Source organism: Girardinichthys multiradiatus, chromosome 24 (assembly GCF_021462225.1).
Source record: "Girardinichthys multiradiatus isolate DD_20200921_A chromosome 24, DD_fGirMul_XY1, whole genome shotgun sequence".
Taxonomy (NCBI): domain Eukaryota; kingdom Metazoa; phylum Chordata; class Actinopteri; order Cyprinodontiformes; family Goodeidae; genus Girardinichthys; species Girardinichthys multiradiatus.
Genome location: NC_061816.1, coordinates 14,840,689 through 14,854,332, shown reverse-complemented (window position 1 = coordinate 14,854,332; position 13,644 = coordinate 14,840,689).

The following is a 13,644-nucleotide window of genomic DNA, read 5'->3' as shown; positions in this document are numbered from 1 at the left end:
TTTGTAATCAGCTTCCAGTCTGTTTTTTGTTCATACTTATTGGTCTTACATAAAAATAGGTATAGATTGAGGCAATTTGGTGCTATATTGAAGTAAAAGGCAATGTGTTTGTTGATGTATTAGCAGCTGATGAATGTATTGCTAAAGCACAAGGTCACCATGCCTTTTTAGAAGTCTAGTCACTAGAGTTTAGATGTCACATCATATTTGATTTAAGTCCCCTCAATACTTTGTGATAGGTTGCCATATTACATTGAATAAAAAGGCACGTGAGTCAAGTCCAAAAGAAGTACCTCGCACGGGAGCTTGCAATACAAAATGGGACACTTATGATATCTACAGTACAGTGATGTCCTCCTGCTACATGTTATTTCCCAAGATGGAGACAACACTTAAAAATATCCGGCTCGGAAAATATTGCCTAGTCTGGCTATTGGAGTAAAAGCAGAAAATCTACCTTCTCTGACTTTAGAGATGAGATACTTGAGTTATGTTCCTCTTGTGGATATTAATTACCGTAAACGTCCTGCAGCACCATCAGTGAGTATATGACCAAGCTACGACTTCTGTCAGTGACTAAGTAGTTAATTGGTTAATTGATTGAAAATAACAAAATTATACAGTTCTATTTAATGCACTACTGGAAACAATTTATAATCTGCAACAATATTAATTTAAGATCATCAGTTTTATATTATTTTTTTTTTTTATTTGATTGATCAATGGTTGGTTTACTGTTTTACTGATAAACTGGCTGACAGCTTGTTTTGCTGGTTGACTGCTTGCTGGCTACTCAGGTTGCTTATTGATAAGCTGATTAAGTGATTTATTGACTGACTGGCCAACTTCCTCATTGATTGGTTTGCTGACGGACATGCTATTTGGTTGATTGGTTTATTTATCAATTCACATATGATTATTATACTGACTGATAACTGGACTATTCAGTTCAAATCTGTTCATTTATATGAATAACCAGGTTTTTATGTCTTCAAGACATGCCTTAGGGGTACCCAACTGATTGGATTCATCAGAATTTATGGGTAAATATAGCTGAGTATTATCAGCATAAGAGCGGAAATTTTATCCCTTGCTTTCTGAAAATTTTACCAAGTGGAAAGATCTATATACATTCAGTTCATATACCATATTTAGTAAAGTGCCCTGTATTCCACCTGGAATCCCGGAGCTAAAAAGTCGGTCGATTGGTTGGGTAGTTGGTTGTTTGCTTTACTGATTGAGTGACTGACTAGTTGGTTATTTTCATGGTTCATTGGTCAATAGATTGACTAACTAACTGGTTGGTTGGTTTATGGCATGGGTATCAACCTCCAGTCCGACGGTAGGTGTCTTGCAACTTACAGATGTGTATCTGCTTCATCCTACCTGAGTCAAATAATTAGGTCACTAGCAGGACTGTGTAAAATTTGTATGCATGCTGATTGCATGCTGTCTGGATGCTGACTTTGGCTGATTGGTTTACTGACTAATTGATAATGTAGCTGGTTAGTTGATTGACATTTTACACCATCCTTTCAATGCAAAATTAGAAAGTTTTTACAGATTGCGATGAAGTGACCTTATACAAACACAAAATTATATACCAAGTAAAACAGTAAATATCCACTACTCTTTAATGCATTTGCATTCCAAAGCAACATACTATGAGGAACAGCACTCAAGTTTTAGTCCAGCAAGGCAGTCTGTTCTTAGCAGTAAATACTTCATTGAAAGAGCAGAGCATGATTAGGACACGTGCAAAAGGGCAATTTATGTAATATCAGGATGTTAGAATTTTAAGGGAGACGTTCCTCTGAGGACACGGGTCTTAAAGATATTTTTTCTTTAAATGAAGAATGTTATCTTTGCCTTTTTGCTTTCCCATTCCTGTGTAAGCACATATGACCAACTGAGCAATTGTGACTTGAACTTGATTTGGGCAGCCATGGATAGCCGGTGGACTAGATTGAGCAGAAGAGTGACATGTGTATTTCTTTGGTTGATCAAACAACAGATGCACTTTGCATTCTGGGCCATCTGTAGGGATTTAACTGGATTATCCATCAGCAGGTTTGCAACATACAAGAACAAACTGACAGCATCATGTCCGTGGAAAACAGGAAAACATAAGTCACTGCTCTGCCTAAGCAAACTGAGTATTGGTTTTCAATATTTGTGAGTTGTAAATATTTATGATTGACTATTATAAAGATACTAAGCACTGAGCTTCAGGTAATGGTCCACCATTTTGGAAACAAACTGTTCATCCATTCCCATGTAGTTACTTTCAGCCTTAACCACTTCCACTCTGTCATTCACTAAATTCTCATTTCATGCTTTTGAGAACAAGCCCTAATTTCCCCCAAGTCCTCAAACACAGCCACCCCCTGGAGAGACATGTTCAGCATTAATGCAATTACTACGCAGGCATATGCTGCAGTTGTTATTTTGGCACTGCGAGGCCGCACAAGCTAATAGACCTGTCTGTTGCCCAGATGCTCAGAAGAAAGGTTTTGCCTTTGCGTGTGTGTGTGTCTTTTGAGTGGTAAAAGATGAAAATTAAGGTGCTCAACAGGGTATTCTGTTCGCAGCAGGTGTATGTGACTGTATGGTGCTCTTTTGAAGCAATTATAGGTTATTTTCCCCTTATAAACACAGATATACATCTTTCAGTGTAATTTCTTCTGTTTGTGTTGCAGCTGTAAGTGCTTGAATGTGTTCATGCACTGGGAGCATGTAGGAGGAGGGTATGTTCTCTGGAAACAAGAGGACTTTCTCTCACATGTGTCAGCACATTAGTCATGTTCTTTCTGTCTCCGCAAATGATGACCAAATCGAGTTCGGTGTCTGTTGCCCAGGCTGCCCAGCTTGTGCATGTTGACAGTAACCTCCCACAGTGCACTCCAGGCCCAAGGTGACGCTTTTACAAACACACACATGCACACAAAAACTCACACAAAGATGCTCTCAAACACAAGCCTGAGGTGACACAGATGACAACTCAATTCTGAATTAGTCAGCCTGACTGTGTCCTTGCCGAGACATGAGAAGGAGGCGGTGTTTGGTGAACATTGTCAAACGTGTGTGTGTGTCATTTACCATCAGTTGGTAAAAGTACGTGCAAAGGTGAAGAAGTAAGCAAGACAAAGCTAAAGGCATCAAAAAAGTGTTTTATTTATTTATTTTTCTTTCTCAGAAGTAGACAGCAGGTGACAATTAATACTCTCATCTTGCAGTCTGGGAGTGTTCAGGTGGAATAGCAAACATCATAATCACTGAGCTCAGCTTGACATTCTAATATCCTGATCTTCCCAGATCTTCGTCCACTCAAAATATGTTGCTGCCACAGGGAGCTTACAGGTGATGCGCAGTGCCGTCTGGCAGCCATATGTCACGCACATGGTGGAAATACTGTGAGCATGAGGTGCCAGTAGACAAAAAAAAGTGTCATATCTTTGGATTGAACATTAAAATGTATGATGTTGAGGCTAGTTTTCTAAGTGAAACATGAGTGCATCATTTTGTAAGCTCACTAATAATTCTCTCTAATAGTCCTCATCTTAAAAATGGGAAAGACAAACAAATATGGCAACTTGATATTGTTGCGCCCCCTGTGTTACGCCACTCCAGAAGTAGATACAATATCCAAATGGTCTTACCTGCACCAAGGAGAAAAGGAAATGGACTATTGCTCAGCAGTTCAAATTCCTCCTTTGAGATGAGTTAATTTTTGCATTAAGCTTGAAAATCAAAGCCCCAGAATCTGGAGGAAAGTAGGAGAGAGACAGAATTGAAGTTGTGCCCATCTGTCCACACTGCCAGAAGTGCTTGAATGGGCATAAAATGTGCCTGACCTAAGTCCCACTGCGATGAGACAACAGTACAGAAGACACAAATACAGATGAGCTGAAGACTGCTAATAAAGAAACCTGGACTTTCTTAACCCTTGCAACTATTGGCCTCCATGCTACACTGCATTGAGGCAATAACTGATGCAAAAGGAGCTCTAATCAAATATTGAGTGCACATAATGAACAAGGTTTTACTTGCTTTTACAAAACAAGACATTAGTTCGCAGTCAGTTGGCACTATTTTATTGCCTTTTTTATATTTCTAAAAGTAGTTGATCTATGACATGTTTTAAGTTGCTTACATCTGTGTTTTTTTGAGTCTAGAGATATCGTTCATGGTTATTATTAAACATTCCTTATCTGGATGGAATTTTAATTAATTATGTCAACTACACTGCTCAAAACAATAAAGGGAACACTTAAACAACACAATATAACTCCAAGTAAATCAAACTTCTGGGAAATCAAACTGTCCATTTAGGAAGCAACACTGATTGACAATTAGTTTAGTTTCACATGATGTTGTGCAAATGGAATAGACAACAGGGGGAAATATTTGGTGATTAGCAAGACACTCAATAAAGGAGTGGTTCTGCAGGTGGGGACCATAGACCACTTCCCAGTACCTATACTTTCTGGCTGATGTTTTGGTCACTTTTGAATGTTGGTGGTGCTTTCACACTCGTGGTAGCATGACACGGACTCTACAACCCACACAAGTGGCTCAGGTAGTGCAGCTCATCCAGGACCGCACATCAATGCGAGCTGTGGCAAGAAGGTTTGGTGTGTCTGTCAGCGTAGGGTCCAGAGCCTGGAGGCGCTACCAGGAGACAGGCCAGTACACCAGGAGACATGGAGGAGGCCGTAGGAGGGCAACAACCCAGCAGCAGGACCGCTACCTCCGCCTTTGTGCAAGGAGGTACAGGAAGATCATTGCCAGAGCCCTGCAAAATGACCTTCAGCAGGCCACAAATGTGCATGTGTCTGCACAAACGGTTAGAAACCGACTCCATGAGGATGGTACGAGGGCCCGACATTCACAAATGGGGGTTGTGCTCACAACCCAACACCGTGCAGGACACTTGGCATTTGCCAGAGAACACCAGGATTGGCAAATTCATCACTGGTGCCCTGTGCTCTTCACAGGTGAAACAGGTTCACACTGAGCACATGTGACAGACGTGACAGAGTCTGGAGACACAGTGGAGAGCGATCTGCTGCCTGCAACATCCTTCAGCATGACCGGTTTGGCAGTGGGTCAGTAATGGTGTGGGGTGGCATTTCTTTGGAGTGCTGCACGGCCCTCCATAGGCTCGCCAGAGGTAGCCTGACTGCCATTAGGTACCGAGATGAGATCCTCAGACCCCTTGTGAGACCATATGCTGGTGAGGTTGGCCCTGGGTTCCTCCTAATGCAGGACAATGCTAGACCTCATGTGGCTGGAGTGTGTCAGCAGTTCCTGCAAGATGAAGACATTGAAGTTATGGACTGGCCCGCTTGTTCCCCACACCTGAATCCGATTGAGCACATCTGGGACATCATGTCTCGCTCCATCCACCAACCTCACGTTGCAACACACACTGTCCAGGAGTTGTCGGATGCTTTAGTCCATGTCTGGGAGGAAATCCCTCAGGTGACCATCTGCCGTCTCATCAGGAGCATGTCCAGGCGTTGTAGGGAGGTCATACAGGCATGTGGAGGCCACACACAATACTGAGCCTCATGTTGACTTGTTTTACATTACATCAAAGGTGGATCAGCCTGCAGTGTGTTTTTCCACTTTAAATGTGCGGGTGACTCCATATCCAGGCCTCCATTGGTTATTAAATTTGATTTCCATTGATGATTTTTGTGTGGTTTTGTTGTCATCTCATTCAACTTTGTACAGAACAAAGTATTCAATGAGAATATTTCATTCATTCAGATCTAGGGTGTGTTATTTGAGTGTTACCTTTATTTTTTTGAGCAGTGTATATTTATACTATAAACAACTCCAAAGACAACTCCAACAACTGGCTGTATTGTCAGAATTGTTGTTTTTACTGTAGTTGCCAATGTTTGTTCCATGAGAGCATTGATAAATATCAATAAATTCAAAAATACGATTAAACAGTTTCTATGTGCAGTTTAGTGGTCACACTTCTTTATCTATGTCCCAATGAAGCCTAGTTCAAATTGGTATGTTTCTCACAAGCAGTATTTTTGTTTGTGGGGCTTTGATTGTTATACCATGCAGTCACAATGGTTATCTAAAAAAGGCAGCAAAGAGGTAATAAAAATCACTTCTCACTTTTACTTTTATTACTTTTATTTCGATTGGTTTGTTAAGTAGATGCTTGGTTGGTGTGTTATGTTGTCAGGTTGTATGGTAGCCTGTTGGGTGGGTTAAAGTTTTGGTTGGGTGTCTAATCCATAAGTAGCAAACGTTTGTCCTGATTGTTTGCAACTTTGCAGTAACCTTCATGCCCTAACACAATTATCTATGTCTTTCGTATTTACGTATGGGTCGTGTGAAACATAATGGAGGAAACATAGGTGTCGTTAGTGTCACTGTGGAATCATAACCTTAATAAATATCCTGAAAAAACGAAATTAATCTGCTAGAGTGAGTTTAGAGAACAAGCCTCTGCAGAGTTAAAGAACAAATTGCAGCTTTTTAAGAGAGAGAAAAGGGCACCATCTGAATAAAAGAGTTGCATCACTGCTGCAACAAAATCCTGTTCTACAATGAACATCATCATCCTTTGAATAACTAAAACAGAATTTCAGAAAATTATTTTTTTGTTAGTATCACTGCATGCTGTCTTCAGTGTTTAGCCCTGTTGCTATACAGCATGTAGGTACTTGAGTTGAACCTCAGCAGGGGTCTTTCTGTGTGGAGTTTGCAGGTTGCCTCAAGAACTGTCTTCTCTAGATACTTCGTCATCAAGCAAAAATTTTAAAAGACGATGTTGCCACAAGTAAAGAAGAAATCTAGTAATGTCTAAAAGTGATTTAATGAACTAACCAAACTTGACTTTTAAAGTCCCTTCTTAGGGTAATTTAAATAGGGCTAAAATTGTAAAAAGTTTAGTGCTAAACAGAACTGACAGATCTACCAAAAATGACCATGTTACCTTCTATTTCTATAAACAGGCACATTAGACAAATTGACAATTTCAACATTGACCCATACCATCTATTTTATGTGTGACATGCTATGTATTGTTTATTTTTTCAAATCTTAAATTTTTTACACAACGTCTTTAGGTTTACGGAATTTGAATAAATAGGAAAACACAGGAAAAGTATTCTGCATGACTGTGCCATTAGTCAAATGTGCTATTTATGTCTACTTTGTCTCAGAAATGTTCAGCATCATCACTGCGACTCTTTAGGCGTGTCTAAAACTTTTGATTAGTTTAGGTTGATGATTATAGCTTGGAACTTAAAATCAAAAGGGCACTTCGTAATCGAAAGGGCATTTTAGACGCAATACAGTGAATTCATCTTTAAACAACATTCAATTTGCTGCACATGTCATGGACAGACAAGCTGTCGTGATGGAGACTGAAGCCCTGGAGCGGCTCTGGAGACAGTGATACAGAGCGTAATGACAGCACACATGGTGACTTCACTCTGATATGTGCACATTTTCTGCTACTCAGCTAGAAGCACAATAAAACCTCATTTGAACCTGAGCATGCAATTACATCATCATTTCAACTTATGGACCTTTGAGGCTTGTTACAAATTTACTATATAAGATGAATGTTCTTTTTTTTTCTCCCAAAGTAATCCAAATGGCATTTAGTCATTACAACCAAAGCATCATGATGCACTTTGCTGAAGGACACAAAGCGTTAGATCATTAAATACATCTCCTTCTTGCATTAATGTGGGACAAGGGTTAGCGGCATCTCTGTAAGTACTTTGAGGGCGTTATCTTGACAGGACATATTTCGGAAAGGGGCTAGAGCTCTCATCTATCTGTTGTGCGCTGTTTTACAAGAAGAAAATGAAAATGAAAGTTTCACGTGCGTGATATGTGCATGAGGAGGATGAGAGTAGCTTTCAAAGTTTCTCCCCCTGTCAGCACTAAATGTTCACAAAGCTGTTCAAGCTTTGTAAGCAGTTCTGTCAAAATTATTAACATTTGTGGATTAGTTTAGAAGGGGAAATTGCTACCTGTGGGTAGGAACAAAAGGGATATCAGGGAGTGAGAATTGTGTTTTCCCAGTAGCACCACCCTCTTGGTGTAACATCACAAGGACAGTGATATTCCCAGCTGAATAACCCTCACAGGAGACTGAAGGCCCTTGGATCGACCTGCCTCTGCATGTGAAAGAAAAACACTTACCCCCGATTCAGTGTTATATATTTTTTTTCTCCTGTCTATGTTCATCATGGCAAGCAATGTCAGCTCTGTGGAACTTTAAAAAGTCAGAAATGACAGCAAGGTCAAACTGAATGGTTTGCATTTATTCATTTTTATCTGCATAATTTCACTATTTTCTATAGATTTTTTTATTTTAGTTTTTTCACCATTTAATAGTTGCACTGAAAAGATTAACTTTGTTTTACTTTGAAATCATTAGAAATGTAGATGACATTTCTAAAACTATCAAGGACAAGTCAAATTGCTTTGCACGCTGATTGAAAGTAACACCACCATTTTGTAGTGACACAATTAAAATATGTGTCAACATACGAAAGCTAGACAAGTCAAGATTAAAAATAAGGGTCTGAGAACCACATAGGTTAAGATTAGTGAGGTCAAAAATACAAAACAAACCCATTTTATTCAAGATAGTATTACATTTTCCAATATAGATCAGTCGCTGTAATGTAATAGGCAAATATTTGAACTGTACTTAGATGGATTTTACAACTGGACAGGTATTAATGAAAGAAAAGTGACCATGCAAAGCAAATTTTTGTGAATGCTAGCATAGCTAACAGAAATGTAAATTTTCAAAACTTAAAAAACGTAACTTTTTATTTGCTCGTCTAGTTTCTGAATGGTAAAATTAATAGACTACCATTTGCGATGGACTGATGTAAATTGAGTAAATTTACTGAAGTAAATTAAAATCATCACTTCTAAAAATAGCTTATGGTCAATAAATGTAGCCCCAACAGATCAGTTAAATTGTTATTTTTTCTAACTCTTTTATGTCTCTACCTTTTACTTAGGTGAGATTGTGGTACATTGGCACATTATATTTGGAAATATGTCTTAACTAGCTTTCACTCCTGTTTTGGTAGGAAAAAGGATAGCAGTAATCAGTTCAGCACTGTTAATTGTCTACTGTCTTGTTTTTATTAACTACATTAACTCTTGTTTTCACTTTCCTTTCTTGTAGATCTAGCAAACACAATGTTGAGTATAGATTACAGATTACACAACTTGGTTAGTTTTAGGGGGAAAAAAAAGTCCAGTCAATGTGAAATACTCTGGTCGTTAATATTGGAGTAAAAAATGCAGACAAAGATAGTAAATGTAAATGTTTTTTTCTTTTTATTCATGTGCAGTGACAATTGTTTAATGCTGCCTTTTGTTAAAAAAACATACGTATCGACACCACACATGGTCGGTCTACTGATGCACCTAGACTGATGCTCTGTAGTGATGGCTAGATAAAACTTTCTTGAAGCCTTAAACTATTTGTCAAATTGGATCAAAATTGACAAAGCCTCACGTAAAGCTTTCACTGCAGTACTAAGCCAAGTACTGTACAAAAGGCTCAATTCGCTGAGAAGCAATACAATCAAGTATTTGTTTTGGGTTTGTTCAATCTATCTTTTGTCCACCTTAAAACAGTAAATGACTTGGATGGCAGAGGTCCTTACCCTATCTCTTAAGACTGATATATCCATCCAACAAAGGAAGCACGTCATCTGCATATATCCAACAACTTTTTCAGTCATGATCCTTATCTCATAACAAAGTGTCAGGGTCAGGACTAATAAACCAAAAGCTTTGCTTTTGAACTTAGCTCTGTTTTCACCAAAATTCGCCAGAGAAGTATCCACATATTTGCAGTCTAGGGCCCCATCTTTCCATCAATCTCAGTCTATCCTGCAATCACTACTGTACAAGACACCACCTTTTCAAACCAAACATGTAGGATCAATCCCTGCTGTGGAACAATTTTGCACAAGTTTCTCCCAGCTGAGTATGGAGTACTCAAATAAACTTGAATGAGTTAGATTACAGCAACTTTATTTTAAGTTTCCAGCACTCAAGTAATTTGCTGTGTTGCTCATCCATAATATTCAGGTCAACTAAATGTAATCTAACTTTGTGAGAGCCACACTTGGCCACTGTACTCAGGTTCAACTAAAGGAGCAAGGGAAGAATCAGTCTAAAAAGTAAACACGAAACCGGTTTTGGTGTTGACGAGGCTAGTTCAGCTAGTTGGCTAGTTGGACCTCTCTCTCTCTCTCTCTGCCCGTTCCAACTTCATCTGATGAAGTTCGGCATCTGTTTATTCAGGTTCATGAAGGTATCCCTGGTTCTGTCCTAAAAGTTTCTCGACCAAAAAGAATTCCAACAGCGCATGCTAATTTTGTAAAAGAAAAAAAAAAAAAACACACACACAACACACAATGAACGAAAAACACAAAACAGATTAAATCCGTGGAGTTAAAATTTATTTTAAAATGCTCAACAATGTTTTGTTGGGTGCCTACACTTTTTAAAGATGAATGAAACAACCTGAAACATGACGAATGCACATTAACAACAAATATTTCCTGTTCTTCCTCTCTTCAAAATAAGAGTCCTGAATGTGTTGGGAATTAAATATAATCTTTAAGTTGCTCACACCAAATGTGTTTAGGTTAATTTAGGTCAGTTTTCTTTTATACAGGTAAGACATAGGACTCTATTTTGAAGAGGGGAAAAGGTTTTTGCACTATATCAACTTGTCTACCCTAGTAGTTTATTTTTCAAACTAAGCAGTTTTAGAGGGAGTGTTTGGCGTCCAACCATGACTGCTTCAATGAATCTTAGTGTGTCCGCCATGCCTTTTGGGTATTCTAAGTGAAGAGCATACATAAGCCCAAACATGATGCAGACTGCCTGGGGAAAGTCTGTAACATTGTCCATGATGGTACTTCCCTCAAGTATGATGGCATTGGAGATGGGCTGTTACTCCTCTTGTCATTTGTTTTCCCCTCGTTTTCCCCTAGTTATTACTCGGTTTAAGTTCCCTTTATTTTCCAGTTATTCTTAGCTTTGTCCCTCTAGTTCATCTTTGTTCTCCAGCCTCTCCTTTATAGGTTAGCTTTAGTTATTGTTTACTTTTATTTTAGTCGTTTCCTCTGCTTCATTCTTAGTTTTGTTCTATCAGTGTTGGTTTAGTTTTATTTATTTTTTTACTTTTGTAGTCAGGGTTTCCTCATAGTTTCTGTTTTGCTAAGAGCTTAGGTTGTTTTGTTCCCTCCAGTTTCTCAGTTTCCTTCAGTTCATGTTTATCCTTGATTCTTATGCTTTATTTTTATCTTGGTTTACTGTCTTGTCTTTAGTCCCTTTCCCCATGCTTTAGTTTTATTAGGTTCACCTGCTCCCTCTGCCTCCTTGTCTCACCTGCTCTTAGTTCCTTTGATTACCTGCCTTTGTTCTTCCTCAGTATATTAGTTGGTTTTCTTTCATTGTCCTTTGTTGGTTCCTCTCGTTGCACAACTCGGGTCGCTAACCTTGACTTTGCCATGTTCTTGCAGAACCTGCAGACGTAGGTTTTTTGGTTTTGGACTCTGGTTAATTCCTGCAGAGATTTGTTATGCTTTGTAATTTTTTTTGAATAAAGCTGAAGAATATTCAATATGCTGCTGCCAAGCTCTTGCCTGCGCTTCGGTCCACTCCAAAACCTCACTGTGACAGTATTTCCTTTTTTGGGCTTGAATAGCTCGTTGAAGCGTGTGGTGTGTTGGTCTAGGGCTTCATAGAAGTTTCCTTTAAGGTTCTTACTGGCAACTCGATTAAACTCAGCAAAGACCTGAAAAAATGAAGAGTGGAAGGAGACAGAGGGACAGCAACGTTAACATCATTCAATTAATACTGTAGAAAACTAAAGAGCTTAACAAATGATACTATGGTAAATAATACATTATTACTTAAATTATTGAACAAATAACATTAGTACACATACTGACATTGAAAACATTTTACTGATTTGTATAAAGTGCAATAGCTATTTTTTGAGGGTGATGTGTTTCAATATTCTGCCTCACAGCATAGATATGTTCTGACTGACATTTAAATCTGCTGGAAACTTAATGGGTGAAGGCAGGCCAAAACGAACAAGTAGCTTTTCTGCGCAGTGGGAATGTTTCGTCCACCATTTGCGAGACTACAGTGGCATTGGGAATTTTTCCTTCATTTCCTCAATGACAATCTTCCGAGCATTTTCAAGGCTTCTTTCATCATGTCCGTCAGGTAAATTAGGCAAATAATTGGCTTCATTTCTTTTTGGTCGCTTGACATTCTTGCTGGATGCTTCTCCATCTGGATTAAGTTTATTACGTATATCTCCATTGATCATTACATCATAACATCCTGCTTTTCGTAGCTTTGTACGATAGTTTGCCATCTTGAATTTTAGGCTATTTTTCCAGCCATACCACCCTGGCTCGGGACCAGGTTCAGTGAGACTGGAGTGCTTACTTATCAGTGATTTTGCGACACTACTGAAGTCATCATCATCCAGATACGCCTTGAAACTGTACATTGTTTCGGCGAGCTTCTCAAGTATGTCATGTTTCATGTCTCATGATGCAGCAATTGGGACACTGTCTTTCATGAATGAAAGGTCTGGCTGTCTCAGCCTGTACTGTACATCCACTGAGAAATTGGGTATGTCGAAGAACTCTCGCCACTGTTTTCTAAGTGAAGGTGACAATTCAGCAGGGAACAAGGTTTCAGTGTCTACTGTGCTGCAGTCTGATTCTTCAGTGGATGAAGGCAGGGCGGTCAACTTGAAAGTCACAAGGAATTTCTCTCTCTTGCAGGCAAATCTGTTATTTCAGTCAAATTGCATAGCGCATTACTGAAATCTGGATTTTCATGTTGGAGTTTGAAGTCACATGGCAGTGACAGCTTATCCCGCAGCTGTGTTTTTAGTTCTTCTTTGGATTCTGGTCTTTCATTTAAGGTCAGCTTCCTTATATCATCATCATTAATGACAACTCGGAGCATCAATCTTTGGTCCATCTCGATGTCACCTCCTGTGATAAAATGAGAACATTATCTTGAGACATGCAACATCTCAGTGTTTAATCCACTTAGCCTAATATCGTTTTAGTTTAATAAGCTGTTTGCCATGAACTCTGTAAAGTGACAGAGAAAACACATCATTCAAATCTGAAAACTGGGTGATTGAGAAGATGGGCAAATGGCTGCTGCAGTGGTCATACACTCCAAGATGCTCATCATACCATGAGGTCATCAGTCTGCAGACAAATGCTACATCTGTGTTTATAACAACAATCTTTGAGATTTGTCTGAACTTTGGGAACCCAGTGCAGGATCCAACAGAAATGATCATGTCAGAACTGTACTTGATGCTATCAAGGATGATAAAGGGAGCTAGGAGGACTGCATTCAGCTGGTTGATTCTTTGAGTGAGCCAGTTCTCCACATTTTCTGGAAATGAGGAAACGATGGCGTAAAAAAAGCTGTGACAGCTACATGGAACGCCTTCATTTTCTGATGTCTGTTTGCTAAAGTCAGGGGAATGTTTTTACAGTTGTGAGAGTGATGCACAACTTTCTTGAAGAACTTGTGTTTCCCGTCAAAACGCACTGTCCA